Raw genomic sequence first — 9,573 nt, 5'->3', positions numbered from 1 at the left:
TGTAGTCAGCGTTGCTCTCCAACATGGGGCACGTCAGAGACACCCGAAGAGTGCCAGAAACGACGCCGATGCTGATTTTAGTGGAAGCTCTCGTGTCCTGAGTACACTGTGCTCACGGTTCTGGTCAACCGGAGAGTTTGAGTATGTCTTTAAATCGAAATAGTGACAAGATGTCAGGTGTCAGGTCGACATCTCTCGACGACTGTTGGACATCAAGACGTCGACTAGGCTGACACCGAGACGTCGACAGCTCTAGTTTCTAGCCGCTGAGCTACGATGGTGCAGACTAAAATAACCTGTGTTGTGCGCGCTGGTGTCGAGATGTTCGTTGCACTCCTTCTCTGGGGTGATGAAATCTGAATGTGAACCACGTGCCTATTTGTCGGGTGTCCAGAATATCATTTCGGGCAATTAGATGCCAGCGAATTACGACTGATTTGTGGTGAAGTACTTACCGATAAGCAGACCCTCTGATGATTTGAAGTCCCTGCTAAGGTTTCTTCAAAAAAAGAGGCAAAGGGCCAGAAATTCTGTGTGAGAGTCGGTGACACTCCAAACAGCTCGATTTTTTATTATTGTAATTTAGCAAAAACCTACGACTCGCTCATTTTGTCTTAAAAACGATATTTTTATTTGTTTTAATATTTTTAATACGACAAAATTTACTCTCGACCATGAAGCTTCAAGACGACAACGTAACGCTTCTCGATGTGATATCTTTGATGCGCTCATCGAGAAGCATTCCGTTGTGAAAAAGTATCTTGCTGCCGACGCAAATATTGTTAAGGACGTGGACTTCGAGCGAGCGTGCGTTGTAGCCCTGTCAGGCGCCGTGGACGAGCTGACGAACGACCAGGAGCTGATGTTGCAGCCATTTGAGACGGTACCCGCAATTACGACACCGGACACCAGGCACGGACGCCCACAGGGCTTTGCCGACAGAGTCTTGGCGACTAGAAAAAAGCGGCGCGGTGCAAAGAAGGTATTTGATGGTGTGCTTTTCATCCCGCCGACGTCTAACACCGTGGAGCGTCTTCTTAGTGTGGCGAAACATACTCTTTCCCACCATCGCCAGCGTATGCTGCCTATTCACCTTGAAACCGTGTGGCTCCTGAAGATGAATCGGCGTTTCTGGGACGCAAACACTGTAGCAGCTATCGTGAACGCAAAGTAATGTGCAGTGCTGTACATCTAAGTAGTAAATTTTCCAATACACTACTATTGATGTCAATTATTTATTTCTTAAGCTGTAGCAATAGCTTATTTTGGCATGGACCTTCAATATGATTGCAATTGTATTATCGGAATGCCTGGTTGACTTGCCAAACGGCTCGCGGGCGGGCAAAAAAGAATGTTAAGTGAGGAGACGGTAAAAGCGGGCTACAAAAAAACCGGACTCGCCACCGAAGAAGTAGACGTGGTAGCAAGTGAGATGATAGCCGAACTAGCTAGCCTTAGCCTTGTAGACGGTAGAATTAGTGCTGTTGACGACGAGCCCGACACAATTGAAAGCAGTCCGCTCTGCTCAATTAATTCACGTATGTTTTATGATTTACGACGCGCGGCAGACATTACTGTTTATACACAAATTTCCTATCAATATGTAGCCAAACATGGGTGTCAGTAAAAAGCGGAGGAAGCCGGTATAGTTATTCCGACCCAAAACATTCGTGAAATGTTTTTGGACATTTGTGAAGTAGGTTAAACTAATTATGTGCTGTGATTTGTCATGTAATCGAAAGCTGCATGCTCGGTTGTATTAGGACGCGAAAGCTACTTCCACCCAATATCTAATACAAAGATCAAGTAAGTCGGAATCTGTTTTTTTTTAGCAGCCCGATCGGGGGTAAATACAAAGCGTGAGTTTAATCCTAACCCTTCATGTTATCAAAGGAAGCGCTACTTCAAATATTGTTTATTGTGCTAAGAGCGCTGTTCAATAGAAAATATCTCGTTTATTTCTCGGTCAATTATCTTACTGCAAAAAAGTGAAGGATCCGAGATGTCCAAGCTAGCGAAAAGTCCCCTCATTTGTTGTTCTACACCTTTGTAACATAATATTTCGAATGGTGGGTTGTTGTACTTCGAGTGCTCGCTCCACATTCTGTCCACACGGGCGTGCTGAAGTGTTTAACTTGAGGACCGCCTAGGTACTGGCAGAAGATATAACCATGACCACGCGTCGGAGTCGCTGAGAAGTGAAGACGGTCTACTAGCAACACCTTGGTCTGGCCTTGTCACTATCTGTGGAGAAGAGACGGATCCCAGCTTGTGGTCTGAAGTCGACGTGGTACTGTAGCTGATAATGAAGAAGCGGGTGGTAAGGCCCCCGTCTTCCGAGACTGATACCCCAGCACCACCTTCTAGGAAACACCGACAAAGCCGTGTCAATCAGCCTGCAGCTAAGCATTTGGCTGCGAAGAAGACGCTCACCAAGAAGATAGGTGTAACGAAATCGGCGACCAAGAAACCCACCAAGAAGTCAACCTTTTTAAGCCCAATACGAGCTCTAGCCCAGGGTCGACTTGTCCCCCTCCCATGCTGTGGAATGTTGCGTTGACGTCGCTAGCAATTGAGACGCGATTTAAAAATCCACGTGTTGTCACTAAGTTTACCGACACGACGTCGGGTACCAAGCATATGCGCACTAAATGTGAAGCTGCAGCTCATACGTTTCTGGAAGCTCTTATGGAAGGTGCGCGTGATGAAGGACAGACGCCGTGAAAAGTTTTGATCTCTCGGGTCGATAGCAAACTAAACGCAATCTGCACTGCATATCGAGCCAAACGAGCGCGCCTTCTTGCTACCTGAAATCAATCACTCGGTGACAGCTCGAGATTAGATGATGACGATGCAGTGCGCGCACATCCTGAGATGCCGCGTGAATTTTTTGCCAGCTTTGCAGGAAACGCTGACACTGACACCGACGAGAAGCTGGCGTGCAACCCGACAAATGTGTGCCCAAAGTATCTGCACGATCTTGGGCGAGAGCTCACTGCGTTGAGGGCGCTTCTTTTTGATGCTTTCTCTGTGAATCCTGGACGCACTGGTGAAGCTATTCTAGAGCCAGGTGTTTCTCGCGTCCATGGCGAGGGTGGTGATAGCGATAGCAGTGTAGACGACATCCAGTCTATGGGTAGCAATATCTTCGACGACGGCTGCTCCAATTCCACAAGCCAGGCTCGAGCAGAGGCAAGTGACAAGGCAAAGAACCAGGACCCTTCAAGAGTGACCCTGCCACGCCGACCAGTAGATGTCATTGTCCGTTCTCTGCAAACCGGGTTTGGCTCTATCGAGTAAATTCTAACTGCCGGCAGCAACACTCTAAATCACTTGATTCCGGCGCAAATATGATCCAGGTGATCAATAGACTGTCCTTGACTATTGGTGCTGCGTCTGCCAATCAAGCTGCATTTATGGAAGCGCAGCGCAAAACCAGCTTGGCCCTACGTCAAAGTATGAAAAACCTGCAGCAGATGTCAATGTCTGCAATGACGTTTTTTGCATAAAGAAGCAACCGTTTCGTCTAGACGGCACTTATCCATTGAATGGCTACTTTGGTTTGACCGCAATGCGTTCGTTTCAATGTGCGATTAAGACGAACTCAATGTGTTTTATTCGTTATCCTTGCGGTAGAAACGCTCCATGTACGAGCTCCGCTTTGCTTCTCCTTAATCATTATCATCTTGCGCTCGATCTAAGTGTGAATCAAAAGCGCTCATAGCTCGAATTGCGCCTTTTGTGCTTGATCATCACCCATCCATTCAAACTCAACGCCATCTCATATTTCGTTGAGCAGATTATTAAGAGCGGCTGCCGCGCAAAGCATGCGAGCATTTGTCGTGTGTGCATGGCGATCCGTAAAGCCATACATCACTTTGAAGTGCCCCTTGAGCTTTCCAAAACCACGTTCTACAAGTATGCGTGTAGATCATAAAATCCCTAACAGCATGTATATTCTGTTAAACTGTGTTGGAGGTTAGAATATAATGACAACACAATCAAACATCCATACCGTGTGGTTGCGCGGCGCCATGTTTGAACAATGGTTCCGTCAAACACGCAGGCAACATCAGAATAGTCACTCCAAGATCCGTCGACCAGAGCCTCCCATTATTCTGCAGCAGAGCGGGCCGGAAAGTAGATGACATTAGTGCCTCATGTCAAAGAGTAGATCTTCCAACCTTTTGATGTAGACTCCACTTACCGCTCGTGACATTAAAAGCTGCGCTACAGCTTCTCCAATACCGTCGCCATCGATTCCACAACCATTGCCACAATATGTCAATAAAGCACCCAGCCCTATGACAAAATGAAATTGTGTGTTTTGGCCTGGATTTCCGTACTTCTCATAGTACAGTGGCTCTAACATCTCTTGCAATGCATCGAAGGATTCGTGGCTGCATCTTAGCGTTTTCTTGTACGTTGTACGAGAACATTGTGCTTTCAAGGTTGGAAAAAGTCCGGCCGAACAACAATGTTTTTGAAATGGCACCACGGATCGAGCTTCCACCAAGTTCTTTTAATGCCACAATTAACAGGAAGTACAACAAGCAAAATTATAGGAAATCATCCTCGTCGACACGGTCGATAGGATCATCAGTCCAAACATCGTCCAGTGTTGATATCCGAGCTACCACGGTCGCATTGCACGTGACTGATAAGGTTATTTCCCGGTAGATCAGTCTTTACACCACACCGGCATACCCGTCTAGTTGCTGGCAAAATTGTGGCTTGTCCATCATCCTTAACAGCACGTCGGTCTTGATTACAATATCGGTCTTGTTGCGGGTGCGAGGTAGTATCAGCACCGGCCGCGAAGTCTCACTAGAGGCATTCAGAAGCATCGTTATTTTAAAAATTCGGTATTGAAAACCACGTAGTGTGGTCCACGCTGAAATTTTCAGCGCAACGTACGTGTTTTTGGCTTCCGTCGAGCGGTAGCTGAGGGCTCTCTTACCGTCCTTCAGATTCCAAAGCAACGCAGACGACCGCGCTGCAGATCCTGCCAATGCGAGGCAAATGCTCGTTCTCAGACTGCGCTTTCACGGAAGAGGACGACGTAGACGTCACCAAGTGTTCATCCTGCTCTAAGAAGGTCCATCATATATGCTCTAACGCCATCTACGAAGGAGATCTCTCCGTGCGAGTGTGCTCGCACAACGGCGAGATTGCCCTTGGCTTGCCGACGCAGTCGCGCACTTTGTGGACTTCTTCTGCTGCTTCTACGAGTGATAATCAACTCACTGGCGGCGCTAGAGCGCATGGAAAGACCCCACGGAAGAGTAGCAAGGGTAAAATGAAGACCAGCGCTCCCAACAGCAACAAGAAGGAGTCCAAGCAGGCGAAAAAGTTTCATTTTACGACTGGAGATGACTTGGCATTGCTTTGGGAGATTTTGAGCGTCCAGCCTTATGCCGCAAAGCACGGATCCGTCACGGCTCGTTACCAAGACGTGGCAGACAATTTTAACGAGCATTTGGGCGAGGAGTTGAGCTTGAGAACTATCAAAGAACGTTTTTTCTTCTCCTCAAGGATTTCAAAACGACAGACAATCAATATCGGAGGAAGTCGGGGGTGGCGGAGGAGTACACCGAGCATAAACAACTACTTCAAGACATCACTGATGCTATGCGTGATCTTCAAGATGAAAAAACGAAAAATAAGAAAGCAGTTCAAGATAAGTCGGATCGGCTTGAATCCGCAGGTGAAAGGCTTCGACACCAAGCTATAAACCGCCGTTGCCAGCGAGCCCAGACAATGCAAGATGAACGCAGTGACTGTGAGGAGAGTGCGGATGAATCATCGTTAGGTGAAGAAGAATCAGTTAATCGGTCTTCGACAGACTCTACTAAATCTGGTGATGGTGTCACAACTGCTCAAGTCAACGCAGCAACAGTCAAGCTCATTGAGAGACAGCGCAAGCACCATAAGGATGAACACGAGTTGCTGCAACAAGAGCTCGCTTTTAAGCGAGTAAAGGCGGAGAATGAAGAGCAGCGATGGAAGAAAGAGTTTGATTTCCGCAAAGCTGAAGCTGATAGGAGTGATAAAAATGGAGTGAAGAGGTTGCGCTACGGCGAGCTGACATGGAGCTACGTAAAGAAGAGCTTGCTCTTCTGAAACTTCAACTTGATGCCCAGAAGACCTCCGGGGATATCATTACGCAAACGCTGGTGTAAGGCCGCAGCTTTTTTACGTGGATCTATTGCTGTGATCCTGGTCGTTACTAGTTGGATTTCCTTACGCGTGGAGTAACTACTGGTCTGCATTTTGATAAGAGCAAAAATACTCGTCGAATGTTGGTGGCTTGCACGAAAAATACTTTGAGTTGTTGTTTCCTCCTCGAGCAATTGTGATGCAGTTTGTGAAAAGAACTCCGAGCTTGTAGAGGGTGGCGGTTGGTGTTGTTGCAATTTGCTGATGGCGCTTGAAGTCGAGGAACGAAAAGTATTTGGTTACTTCTCCATATGACCACTCAACCGACACTCTAATAGCGCTCATCGCCTTATTCAGTTCGTGTTGGGGGACGTCAACACGGCAGCCTTTAAACGGACAGCAGAACACGTTTGTACATCCGTACGCTGGGTCACCATAGATCAGCTTGTTGTGGAAATTCGAGTTCTTCTCGAGTACATCCTTGAATCCGCTCTCGTTCAACATGAACAAATCATGGCGACGGCCATCAACGGGACCAAAAAGATGCGAAATAAGTCCATCCGGGGTGACAACAGTCTGGAACTTGAGTGCGTGAACTCTCTTGTGACCATTGTACATAGCTTGTTGACCTTTGCTCGGCCGACAAATTGGGCGAATAGTGCCGTCAATAAAGCCCCAAACACCTTCGATCCCCAATGGCTCCTTGGCAGATATCGCCGCACAGTATCGATCCAAGTTGCTGATAATTCGCTCTTCGTCCCAGTAGATCATATCTCCTAAATTCTTGTCGATGAACTCGACAACAAAGTAGAAAATGTGGCACAAGGTCGACGGGGCCCTGCCAAACATTCCAGCCATATCCAGCCAGCGCTGTGGGTATGCCAGGCGGCGTAAGCAAACGGTCAGCGCCTCGAGGGAGTTAGTGCGTACTCCCTCCCGTGTACGAATGATATTTGGAAGCTTCAGATGGCGCGCAAGTAGATGTAGTTCCCCTACAGTGAAGCGAAACTGGTCTTTCGCTTCCTTGTCAGACATTGCAAGGATGTTCAGGCGAAACTCAGGGACAAGGATGCGCTCTCGGTACGGCAGGGACGCTGGTCGCATCAACCAGAGTAGCAAAACTTCATCGTCGTCGTCAGCAGACCGGGGCCTCTTCATTAGCTTGAGTGCCTTAGTTCGGGTATCAACGTTGAAGTTGCTATTGTGAGTTGAACATTCACTCTGGCTAGATACGTGAACATTCACTCTGGCTAGATACGTGTTTCTATTACGTGTTTTTACTTGAACGGTAGTTCTGAAGCAGCAATACTTTTTTCAAAACACGTAGCAAAACGCGGTATCGACGCTACGGGTTTTTAGCTACGTGATTTCATTGAACGGTGCTTCTGAATGCCTCTACTCCAGTCCCCCATCCTGTTGCCCAGTCCGAATGCGTGTCTCTGGCAAGAACAACAAAGCCATTTACTACTACTCTAATTATCCTCCTCCACTTCATGACCCAGCTAGAACGCACCGTCGCGACCTTCCTATGCTCCGAGGACACACAATGGCGGCTCGGCGTCGCTGTAGCGCGCGGTGTCCCCCCCCCCTTTATTCCCTGTCACTTCAACGCGAATAAACTAGTCCCACGCTAAAGAAACTGGTGCTGTATCTATTTCTTTTTGACGCGGCATTTTTGGTAACCTTGTTTTTCTTCATGCAACATTCACAAAACTAATATGGTCAAAAATGAATCGATTTTCTTTTTGGACAGTACTCCAAGCACCGAGGGAAAACAAAAGAAATAAGATTATAAAACATACCCGGCAGGTTGTGCATATGGCGTGCAAGAAAGAGGCTTGATGGACCATCGTGTTGGCCAAAATACGCTAGGTAGCTTCTAAAACTTCATGTTGACCCACCCTCTGTATTGTTACTTGAAACTTTGATTGTCATAAGCCTGATGAAGGAAAGGAGGTGATCAAGAATGAGACAATCGCCACGGCAGGGTCCCTTTCAGCAAACAGCACCGCAGTGTGTCAACCCCATGGCATTAGCGTAATGGGAATACTGAAGAAGAGCCGGAAGGTGGTGTGGCTTGCGGGACAGGTGAACAAGCGAAAGGAAAAGGAGACCATAAAGAATGAACAAGAGAAGAGCGAGCGAGGTTCTTAAAGAGACGACGTCATCGATGGGCAGGTAGGAGGAGGAGAAGAGCAGAAGGCGCAAACAAGCAATAAAGCGAAGGGGCAAGAGCACCAGCGAAAGCAATGAAGATAAGGAGACGACGAAGAAAAGACGCATGATGATAATCAAGAAAGCGATAGCCGCGCCGAAGATGATTTATGCTGAGATCATCGCTGGAGCCTATGAAAAGCCTCCCCCCCCGATCCCGACAATGAATGTTTTAACAACACTTTTTTGCTTATCACGTGATTTCACTATCGAAAACTATCTTAATTTTTTTAACCATTTAAAGCAATTATTAATGAATGTTCGAAGTATTTTGTATCGCTCTACGCATTCCATCTTCCTTTAAACTCCATGACGTCTTTCACCGTCGTTGTCTGTATTTTTTTAACAATAGTATGAAATTGGGCTACACCCCGCGTCAGGTTGGCCGAAACGCGGCCAATTTTGAACGCTGGATATTGCTGTTTTGATATGTCAGAGTTTTGATTGATAGAAAAACGGGATTAATGTAAACGCGCTGGGATTCCTAATCGATTATGTGGTCAGCATACGACGAGGTGGGCTTGAGACTAAGCCATATTAAGACGACCACCCATGTCCATACTAATTGCTAGTACAGCGTACGGTAATTATAGTACCGTTCACATATAATATTGTATGAGAACGCGGCTGTGGACCCCACACTGCCCCCGGAAAAACGTATCATCTTCCTTTGTATTTGCGCGCGTAGTGTGCGACCTTAGATATTATGTGAACTTTCCAACAATATACGCTGTGTACATCAAACAAAATGGGAACAGCTATTGTGATTCAGCTAGCGCGGAGGTACATGTCTAAGCAAGGACACGAAACACGAAGGGATACCGACCTACACTATGTACTCGATGGGATAGAAGAGCAACACGAAGCACGGAAGGCCATGGACGATGATAGAAGACTTAGCCGATGCATACCACGATGTTTTATAAGTTGCGTGTATGATGATAGAGCTCGCAGCCATGATAATGACAGATGGACAGAACATGACAGATCGTACGGTCCATGTATGGGTACTTATTAGATTGACTCTCCAGCTTGCTGTATTGTACGGCTACGGATAGCGCACGCACGTTTCGAAGCTCGTAGCGGTAAGAGTGCCCTGTCAGCATCTCTCCCTTAGTATCACGATAGATATCGGTGCACGGTACGACGATCCAGGCATGTAGCCGCGGGTGTCCATATATGGATATCATCGAGCATTTA

Source organism: Phytophthora infestans, genomic scaffold, assembly GCF_000142945.1.
Source record: "Phytophthora infestans T30-4 supercont1.84 genomic scaffold, whole genome shotgun sequence".
NCBI classification, from domain to species: Eukaryota; Oomycota; class Peronosporomycetes; order Peronosporales; family Peronosporaceae; genus Phytophthora; species Phytophthora infestans.
Note: the sequence above shows the minus strand (reverse complement) of the source record.